Here is an 8,842-nt window from a genome sequence, read left to right on the forward strand (position 1 = left end):
ATAAGTAGACTTATCTGGAACATAGTTGATGATATAACCGAGATGAGGCCCAAACTCTCTACGGCAGAGGGATAATAATTTGCATAACTATGCAAAAATATTTACGATATCCCAGTTTCAAGCGCGATAAGTATCCCAAACGCAAGGAAACAAACACTGCTCTTTAAAGGTGATTGATATGAAACATGCGCATCTAAAAAACATACACACGGAGAGATGATGTATTAAAATTTTTATGGGTCTTTTGCCCATTGTTGAATATAACAGTCTTAAAGCGCATGTGTTCAGGTGTGCGAACCACTCAACACATATTACATAGGTTAGTAACTTGTTTATTGCTATGTCTATAAAATGGTCCATTCTTAGTTTGTGAAGGCCACAAAGGCTAACAATTATAGTAAATAAGAAACAATCAAGAAAATATTAATTTTGTAAGATTCTGGCGCTGATAAAATCAGTTATCTTCGTAAAATTGGGTAATATTTGCACACGAATCACTCAATATTAGTAACTCCCCATACACATGATGCTTTAATTTCTGTGAAAAGATGGGCGTGAACTGCACAAAATATGATCGGAGATGAATACAAAAAGCCTTTGTCTTGCATGATGCTTAATTTGGATATTTAAGGTGATTCATACTGGGTTCATACGGTGAGTTATGTCTTGCTTGTTTTATTAACGCTGCAGTCAAGCAAAACCAGTTAACCCGCTCGCACACACAATTTTGAAAGCCGGAGAATTCAAATTAAAAATTTTCTTGCCATCGAGGGAAGTTCTCTAATTAGGAGGAACTTTGTTGTAAGCTGATCTTGAATTCCAGTGAAACGAATACCTGTCAGAAAATATTTTTACCTGAGGCATCTTCTGAAAGCCATAGTAAAAATTCAGCGGAAAAAATGAATGCCTTCATGGATGAAAGCTCTCCGATAACTTTGTACCGTCGCAATGGCGGGAACACTAGCCTGCATAAGTATTCGCATCTCATTTTGCGCAAGCTAATCCGCCAAGTAAACGGTCGATAACAGTGTTCCTTGTATACGGCGGAAAAGAAGAGACAGTAAGGGATAGGTAGACGCTTCGAAAACAATTAGCTCCATGATCAGATTTTCACTCTTTTGGTTCGACATCCAACGGACAAGCTATGTATACTGGCCACGTAGGTGTACATGTCTCGGTACTTCCCGTCATCTTATCACTGACATGCACGCCGCCTTCTTCATAGCGACAACATTATGGCGGCCGCTCATAGAAATTCAAAACTGTTGCCTCGCCACGCCATTGAGAGCAAAGTGCTTTGTTCAAAAGCTGCGCCTATTGTTCGCCACGAGCGTACACGCCCCGGCCGTTATCTGCAGGTTCCACAAATTAGAAAATCATGCGAGCTGTGTAAAAACTGCTTCCCAGCACTCTCTAGGAGCAGAAACGCATGTAGACCCTACCGTTCGGACCTACTCTGCAGAATATTGAGGCTCACCTTGTCGCCGGCTGAGGCAAAGTCACGGTTTTTCTATCATTGGGCATCAAGAACGTTTTTTACTTGTTTCAGACACCTATCATCAGCACGCATGGCGCCGAATGAGTTAATCGTTATAGGCACTTGTATTCCCTTCAACACGAATGCGACTCTTCGAGAGTGTGCCTGCAGAAACAGCGTGATTGTGCAATGTCCTCTAGATAAGTAGGCCTGGTCTGTAACGGTAACGAAAAGGCTGTGGTAGAGGAATATTGTGCTGCATCTGTAAACGACGTCATGACCTAGCGACCTAGCTTGCTAGCACCTTTCAGCTGTGGTCTGTGTCTTTTCGTGCCCGTACGTTCTTATTCAGTGCTCTATAACGCCGGAAAGCTTTGTACAATGAAACTGTGCTTGCTAGGATTGATAGATGAGTGTACGTAGCGTTATTTGGAGCCATCTCCTAGGGTATTTCGGTTCACGGTTTCTCACTGCAAGAGACTAACCAACGAAACAATCATAATTCAGGCACAGTTCGCGACGAAGGTACAGTTACAAAGGCGAAGAAACGAAGATATGTTATCTGGTGCATTATTACCCGCTTCGCCGGTGAAGACAGAAACATGCCAGTTTGCCGGCAAGTAGTATCCGTGCTGTATACGTGCTATTGTGAAAGAAAGTAGCCTGCCTGTACCAGGGTCCACCCTCCAGCCTCGACTGACGCAGACCACGTTACTTTGTGTAATTTTAGGACTGACGTATATCTAGGATTTACTGGGGCGCGAATTTGTTGGATGTCAACCATTTTATGGTGTAGGGCTACAGGCTTCGTAATCTCCACTGGAGATTTCACTATGGCGACGAAATGCAACACCATCCGCTGTGGTGAACTGTTCGTGATGCTGGATATTCTTGCCATGTGTTGCAGTTTAAAAACTTGTTTGTGCATTCTTCCTTCTCTGGTAAAAAAACACGAGAACATTTTTTTGATACGATTAGTAAAACATGCATGCTAGTTCACATTTATTCGCTTGTTGCCCGAGTAACACGAATATTGAGGACTCATCAAATTTGCCTATAATCAATTTTGCGCTTACTTGTCTTTAATCTTCTCTTCTTGCTAGGAGCTGGTATACATGTGAAAACGACATGTATATGGCAATAAGAAATTAGTTTTTATTATTATATAAATTAGTGAGTATTTCGAATTGGGGCTTAAAGAACGTCTTTTGACCGACCCTGTGAAGTGCCTTACCTGCCTTTCAACGATTCTTCAACTTGTTGTGCATCTAGTTAGTTTCAATAGTGAAGGTTTCAGAGGGCTTCTTTCAGCCATTAAAAATGCAGCACTGCGTGCCTAATTATATCAGTTATGAGCCATGTCGCGGTATTGTGTTTGAAATAGGAGTCTTGCATGATCTAGTCCTCCCTTTAAACTTTAAACGCCCTGTAAAAACCTGTTATGTATAATTGTATATATATATCGTTTGTGAGCATGGACGACTTAACTGTGTAATTTTTCATAATGGCGCCAATTACGTAAATGGTGGAGAGTGGTTGCATGTACAACAAGGCAATGCCTTTTTACCGCCGTTTAGTTTAGAAAGAAAAGAAAATGAGAGCTCCCCTCGAAAGAGAGGGGAGGGTGTTCGCCGCTTCGTGCGGGCGAGATGAATATCGAATCCCCACGATATCTATCATTAGACAAAATGTTTGCGGGCAGAATTGGCAGCGCAAATTGCAGATGTCAAAAATTATTTTGACAGTCAATATCTATCGGAAACTTCAAAATGTATCATTGTACAATCGGTGTAAATGTGAGCACCAATTCCTGCCGTAAGAGCCGGAGGAAATCGATCCGGGGTCACCATGTCGTTTCAAAGGCATCGAGGTGAAGATGGAACTCGATGAGCGTGGTAGCAATGAGCTCAGTGTGATAGACCTACGGTGTTTGCTTACTAAAACTGCGCTGCGCATGTTTGACCCTTTCTTCTTTGCATTCCTAGATTGAACTTGCCTCTTAACTTTCTTTTCACACTTTTTACGTAGCTTTTATAGAAAGCAAAAAAATATTTACTAAGGGCCATTTGTAATAATCGGAGTAGAGGCTGTAGTGAGAGAAAAAATATGTGTAGCTCCTTGTAGAACGCATAAGGCACGACGCTGTACTTCATACGGAAGAAAATATTCCTGCTTCATATATTTGAAGTGGGGGTTCTTTGTTCGATGAAATGTTACTTGTTTCCAGTAGTTCGACAAAATATTGAACATATCATCGGTGACGCTTCTTGACATATAGCATTAACGCTATTTCTCGTCGTTATTATTCGGAATTTAAAAAAAAAGACGACTGAAGGCGTCTGAAACCTGGATTTTACCAATATTCAAAACGTTCGTTTCCAGCTGTCAGTGAAAATATTCGGCAGTGCAAAAATATTCATTTAAAGTGGCAATTTTGCCCCACTGTACTGCCGCAGAGTATCTCGGAGAGAGCAAATTGGCATGCTGTTGGCTGACAAAGGCCACCTTTGTGGCCGGAAACACACTAACCAAATTTCAGAACACTCCTATTGCGTCATGATCCCCATGACGTTCAGTTCACAAATCTTGACCAAACTCCCACCGCCCAGCGCTGCTAACAAACCTCACGGCAGTAAATCTTTAGGATTTATTTTCTAGCGCCCATCTCATGAATTTGGCGTTGTTTAGCACATACGAAACTTATTTATTCAGTTCTGTAGCACTATTTCGCGAGGCCTAACCGGACCACCATTCCTAAGGTCTTTGACCTGCATCAGTTCAGTTCAGTCGTTCAGTCGTGTCCGACTCTTCGTGACCCTATGGACCATTTCACGCCATGCTTTCCGGTCTCTCAATATCTTCCTAACATCACATAACTTCATCTGCAGTGCCTCGAGGATGCCATTTAACCATCGCGTTCGCTGCCTACCTCTTCTCCGGCGACCGTCAACCTTTCCCAACATCAAATCTTTCTCCAGCGACTCCTCTCTTCTCATCAGATGACCAAAGTAGCTGAGTTTTAACTTCAGAATTTGACCCTCCAATGAGCAGTCAGGGTTTATGGTCGACAATATCGACTGATTTGATCTTCTGGCAGTCCAAGGAACTCTCAAGAGTCTTCGCCAGCACCACAATTCAAACGCGTCAATTCTTCGGCGGTCAGCCTTTTTCACAGTCCAACTCTCGCATCCATACATCACAACTGGAAAGACCATAGCACGAGTTATACGGATCTTGGTTGGCAGACTAATGTCTCTGCTCTTTACTAGGCGGTCAAGGCTAACCATTGCTCCCTTTCCCAGAAGCAGGCGTCTCCTAATTTCATGGCTGCAGTCTCCTTCCGAGGTAATCTTGGAGCCCAAGAAGAGAAAATCTGTCACAGCTTCCACTTCTTGTCCATTGATGCTCCAGGACTTGATAGGGCAAGACGCCATGATCTTTGTCTTTTTGATGTTCAGTTTAAGCCCAAACTTCTCACTCTCTTCTTGTACGCGCATCAGAAGTCTCCTGAGTTCCACTTCACTTTCTGCCATTAAAGTGGTATCATCCGCATATCTAAGGTTGTTGATACGTTTTCCAGCAATCTTCACTCCATATGAAGACTCGTCCAGACCGGCCTTCCTCATGATGCACTCTGCATATAGGTTAAATAGGCAGGGCGACAGTATGCAGCCTTGCCTCACTCCTTTCTCAATCGGAAACCAATCGGTAAGACCATGCCCAGTTCTGACTGTGGCCTCTTGTCCTTCATACAGGTTCCTGAGGAGACAGATGAGGTGAATTGGAACTCCCATCTCTTGGAGAGCTTGCCACAATCTGCTGTGATCTACGCAGTCAAACGCTTTCGCATAATCAATAAAGCAGAAGTAGATGGGTTTCTGGAACTCTCTTGCTTTTTCCATGATCCAGCGGAGGTTGGCAATTTGGTCTCTAGTTCCTCTGCCCTTGCGAAACCCAGCTTGCACGTCCGGAAGCTCCCGATCCACATACTGCTGCAGCCTACCTTGGAGGATTTTCAACATCACCTTGCTAGCATGCGAAATAAGTGCGATCGTGCGGTAGTTGGAACAATCTTTGGCACTGCCTTTCTTTGGAATGGGGATGTAAACTGACCTCTTCCAATCCTGTGGCCACTGCAGAGTTGTCCAAATCTTCTGACATAATGTATGCCGAATGCTAACAGCGTCATGGTTGAGGTTTTGCAGCAACTCAGCTGGAATGCCATCACTTCCGCTGGCTTTCTTCTTAGCAAGACTGGCTAAGGCCCATTCAACTTCACTCTTCAGGATGCCCGGCTCGAGATCAGTAATCACAACCGTCTTATGTTGGGTTTGCACATTCGGGTCCTTCTTGTACAGTTCTTCTGTGTATTCCTGCCACCTCTTCTTTATCTCTGAGGCTTCAGTGAGGTCCTTGCCTCGTTTGTCCTTTATCACGCCTGCATAGCTGAACAAAAGAAAAAAAATGCCGAAATGGCTTGGAACCCAGAAATATCTCGAAAAATGAGTACGAAACCTTGTAGTTATCACCGCAGCCAGTAATCCCTTGTTTTTCTCCTCCTTTTTTTTCGCTGTGCAATGCATATGTGATCGCCTTGAACGTGATTCGATTTGGTGGGTTAACACCACAAAGTGAATCCGGCTACGAAAGACGCTGTAGTAGAGGGCTCTGGAAAGTTCAACCACCTGGCGTTCTTTAACATGCACTCACATCGCACAGCACACGGGCGCCTTGCTTTTCAGCTCCATCGAAAAGCGGTCGCTGCAGCTGTTGTCATCATCCGACAGCGGGGTGGCGCCAGTTGCTTTACGCTGACGCTTTCCGCGCTTTCTGTGCTCTGGCTCGAACTCTGCCCCTGCAGGATATACATGGTCCGAGATGATAGTTTCGAAGTTGAAGGTGCGCCCCCTGTGTATTCTCGCCGGCGCATTTAGTATGCTATCAGCTTCTCGCTTGAAGACGAAATCAACTTATTCTTGTCTACGCGGACGTCGACGCTCAGCTGCATTACAGTTCACGAGTACTAGTTTTTCGAATCGTTGTGACCTCACCCTTCCCAACATCCCAGCGAATCTTAGCCGGCGTGAGGTGTAGTTTTTTAAATGACAACTTGCTGTAGGTTTAGGAAAGGCACAGAATCAGCACGGACCTAATGAAGTAAGCTATTTGTATTTCAGCGTTTACTTGATGTAATGGCTAGCAGGTAAACAAATATTACCGCATCTGGTAGTATTTGTGTTCCTGGCTGCCCTGAGAAATATACCGCCAGATTAGATTGTAGACGCCTGGCAGAATGCTTGAAAACTGAAAAACAGAATTAAGGAGCAACGAATGTGTTAAACATACGCTGTATATTTACGATGCTGGCGAATTCCTGACTTAAATGATTTCCCTAAAGGTGCTGAGCCGTACGCGCATATAGGTGATGTACGTGCGGCACATTGTAAGTGACATCTTGAAATTTGCATAACGAGGTGAGTCTTCTTACTTATGAAATTTGTATTGTTAACGCGAAAAAAGATACAACCGATCTTAACATAGAGGCATGGGGTGCAACTGGTTTAGTTCTCATCCGGTCTAGCGAAGGGTTTGATAGAGCATGGACATCAATATCCGGCGATACCATGCCAGTGCACGATTGAAATAAGTGACAGTGACACCGCATTGCTAGATGAAGCTGTGTCTTGGAACGCTGCTGTCTTTTCTAGTAAAGTAACACTGAAACCATCCTTAGCGTAGACATCTCGTCCTCCTGCGCCTTACAGCCCGCATACTAAAGAGTTTGTTACGAAAACTGAGGCTGTACTTCACGCATTTATCGTTTATTTCGTAGATGGAACATTATGTCTAGGAAGAATTCTTGTTTTTTTTTTCTACTAATCTATTCAGGTTTGTAAATGTTCCGAAGGAAAACTTCAGCCCTCGCACTAAAAGCGCGCGCGTGTATTGTTACTTCGTTTTCATAACCAGAGCGCTAGCCACGTGTGGACTATGGAAAAGAAAAAGTGATTTGCTCACCTCGCCAATATGCTGGCCTCGCTTTGTGTACTTGTCCATATGATGGACTTGGGCATCTTTTTGAGACGTGTTTTAAAAGTATGACGATCCTTGACAAAATAAATTATCTACATCCATGATAGAAATTCAGGAGCTTTTTCGAAACGATTCTAATGGAGTGAAATGTAAACCTACGTAAGCGAAAGATTTTGTTTTTCGCATATTGTTAAAGGAGCATCACTAAGGTCCTCACGGAGGTCGGAGGAAGGGTTGCGACTCTGAAGGGAACGCAGAACTAACATATATTCTGCTTATAATAAACTGATCTGTGTGCATGGAAATCGCACACAGGTTTGTATGTCGTCAACAATGGGGATGATTTGAAGTGAAGAGGCGTAAGGAAGGTTTCAGAAATACCACCACATCTCTGTTATGGGATCAGCCAAGTGTGGAAGGTAGCCGCGGTGCGCTTCAGTGCCTGAGTCTCTAACAGTACAAGCATTGGTATATGCTACAGTGTGAGCAGATCAGGGTGGGTTGTGATGAAAAACCTGAGCTTGCCGGATGCCATAGAAGGTTCAGGCTTCATGACGTGGTGAATGGACGCGATCTACAGGTAAGTAGGCGCAATGAAGGTGTATATTGAGGAGAAAATAATGGGTAAAATGCCATACGTCTCGTGCGGATGAATCGGGGTTTGATATATGCTCAATCAGATAATGCTGTAAATATAGTGAATTATCAGGTTTCCCGCAATATCCACAACTGGTCAACGGCATTTCTTTGAACCAGCCGACTGACCAGTCGAATGTACTCAGTTTCCGAGCCAAATTTAACCAAGCTTATGAAAGAGACGGGGTGTCCTGGGCCCTTGAAGCCCTATTCGGGCTGCTGAGAGCAGAGTCAACTTGTATTGAGTGTATTTTCGGTTCCAAATAAAATATATAGTGTAGTTAACACCAAAAACGAGGACCAAGGTGAGAGAAAGACTGAACACGAGCCATCGTGTTGAGTCTTTCTCCCACTTTGGTCTTCATTTTTAGCACTACCTACATGATTAATCATATTCAGCTCCCCCAACTTACCACCTTACTGAAGTGGGATAGTTAGTCAGATCTAATTAGCATTGTTTTGATACAGGTAGAAAATGTCAAATAATAATTATACTCATAACCGTTGATGTCCGTATAATTCGTGCTATGGTCTTTCCAGTTGTGATGTATGGATGCGAGAGTTGGACTGTGAAAAAGGCTGACCGCCGAAGAATTGACGCATTTGAATTGTGGTGCTGGCGAAGACTCTTGAGAGTTCCTTGGACTGCCAGAAGATCAAATCAGTCGATATTGTCGACCATAAACCCTGACTGCT

The sequence above is a fragment of the Amblyomma maculatum genome, chromosome 6 (assembly GCF_055883805.1).
Source record: "Amblyomma maculatum isolate TAMU_Amacu chromosome 6, ASM5588380v1, whole genome shotgun sequence".
NCBI classification, from domain to species: Eukaryota; Metazoa; Arthropoda; class Arachnida; order Ixodida; family Ixodidae; genus Amblyomma; species Amblyomma maculatum.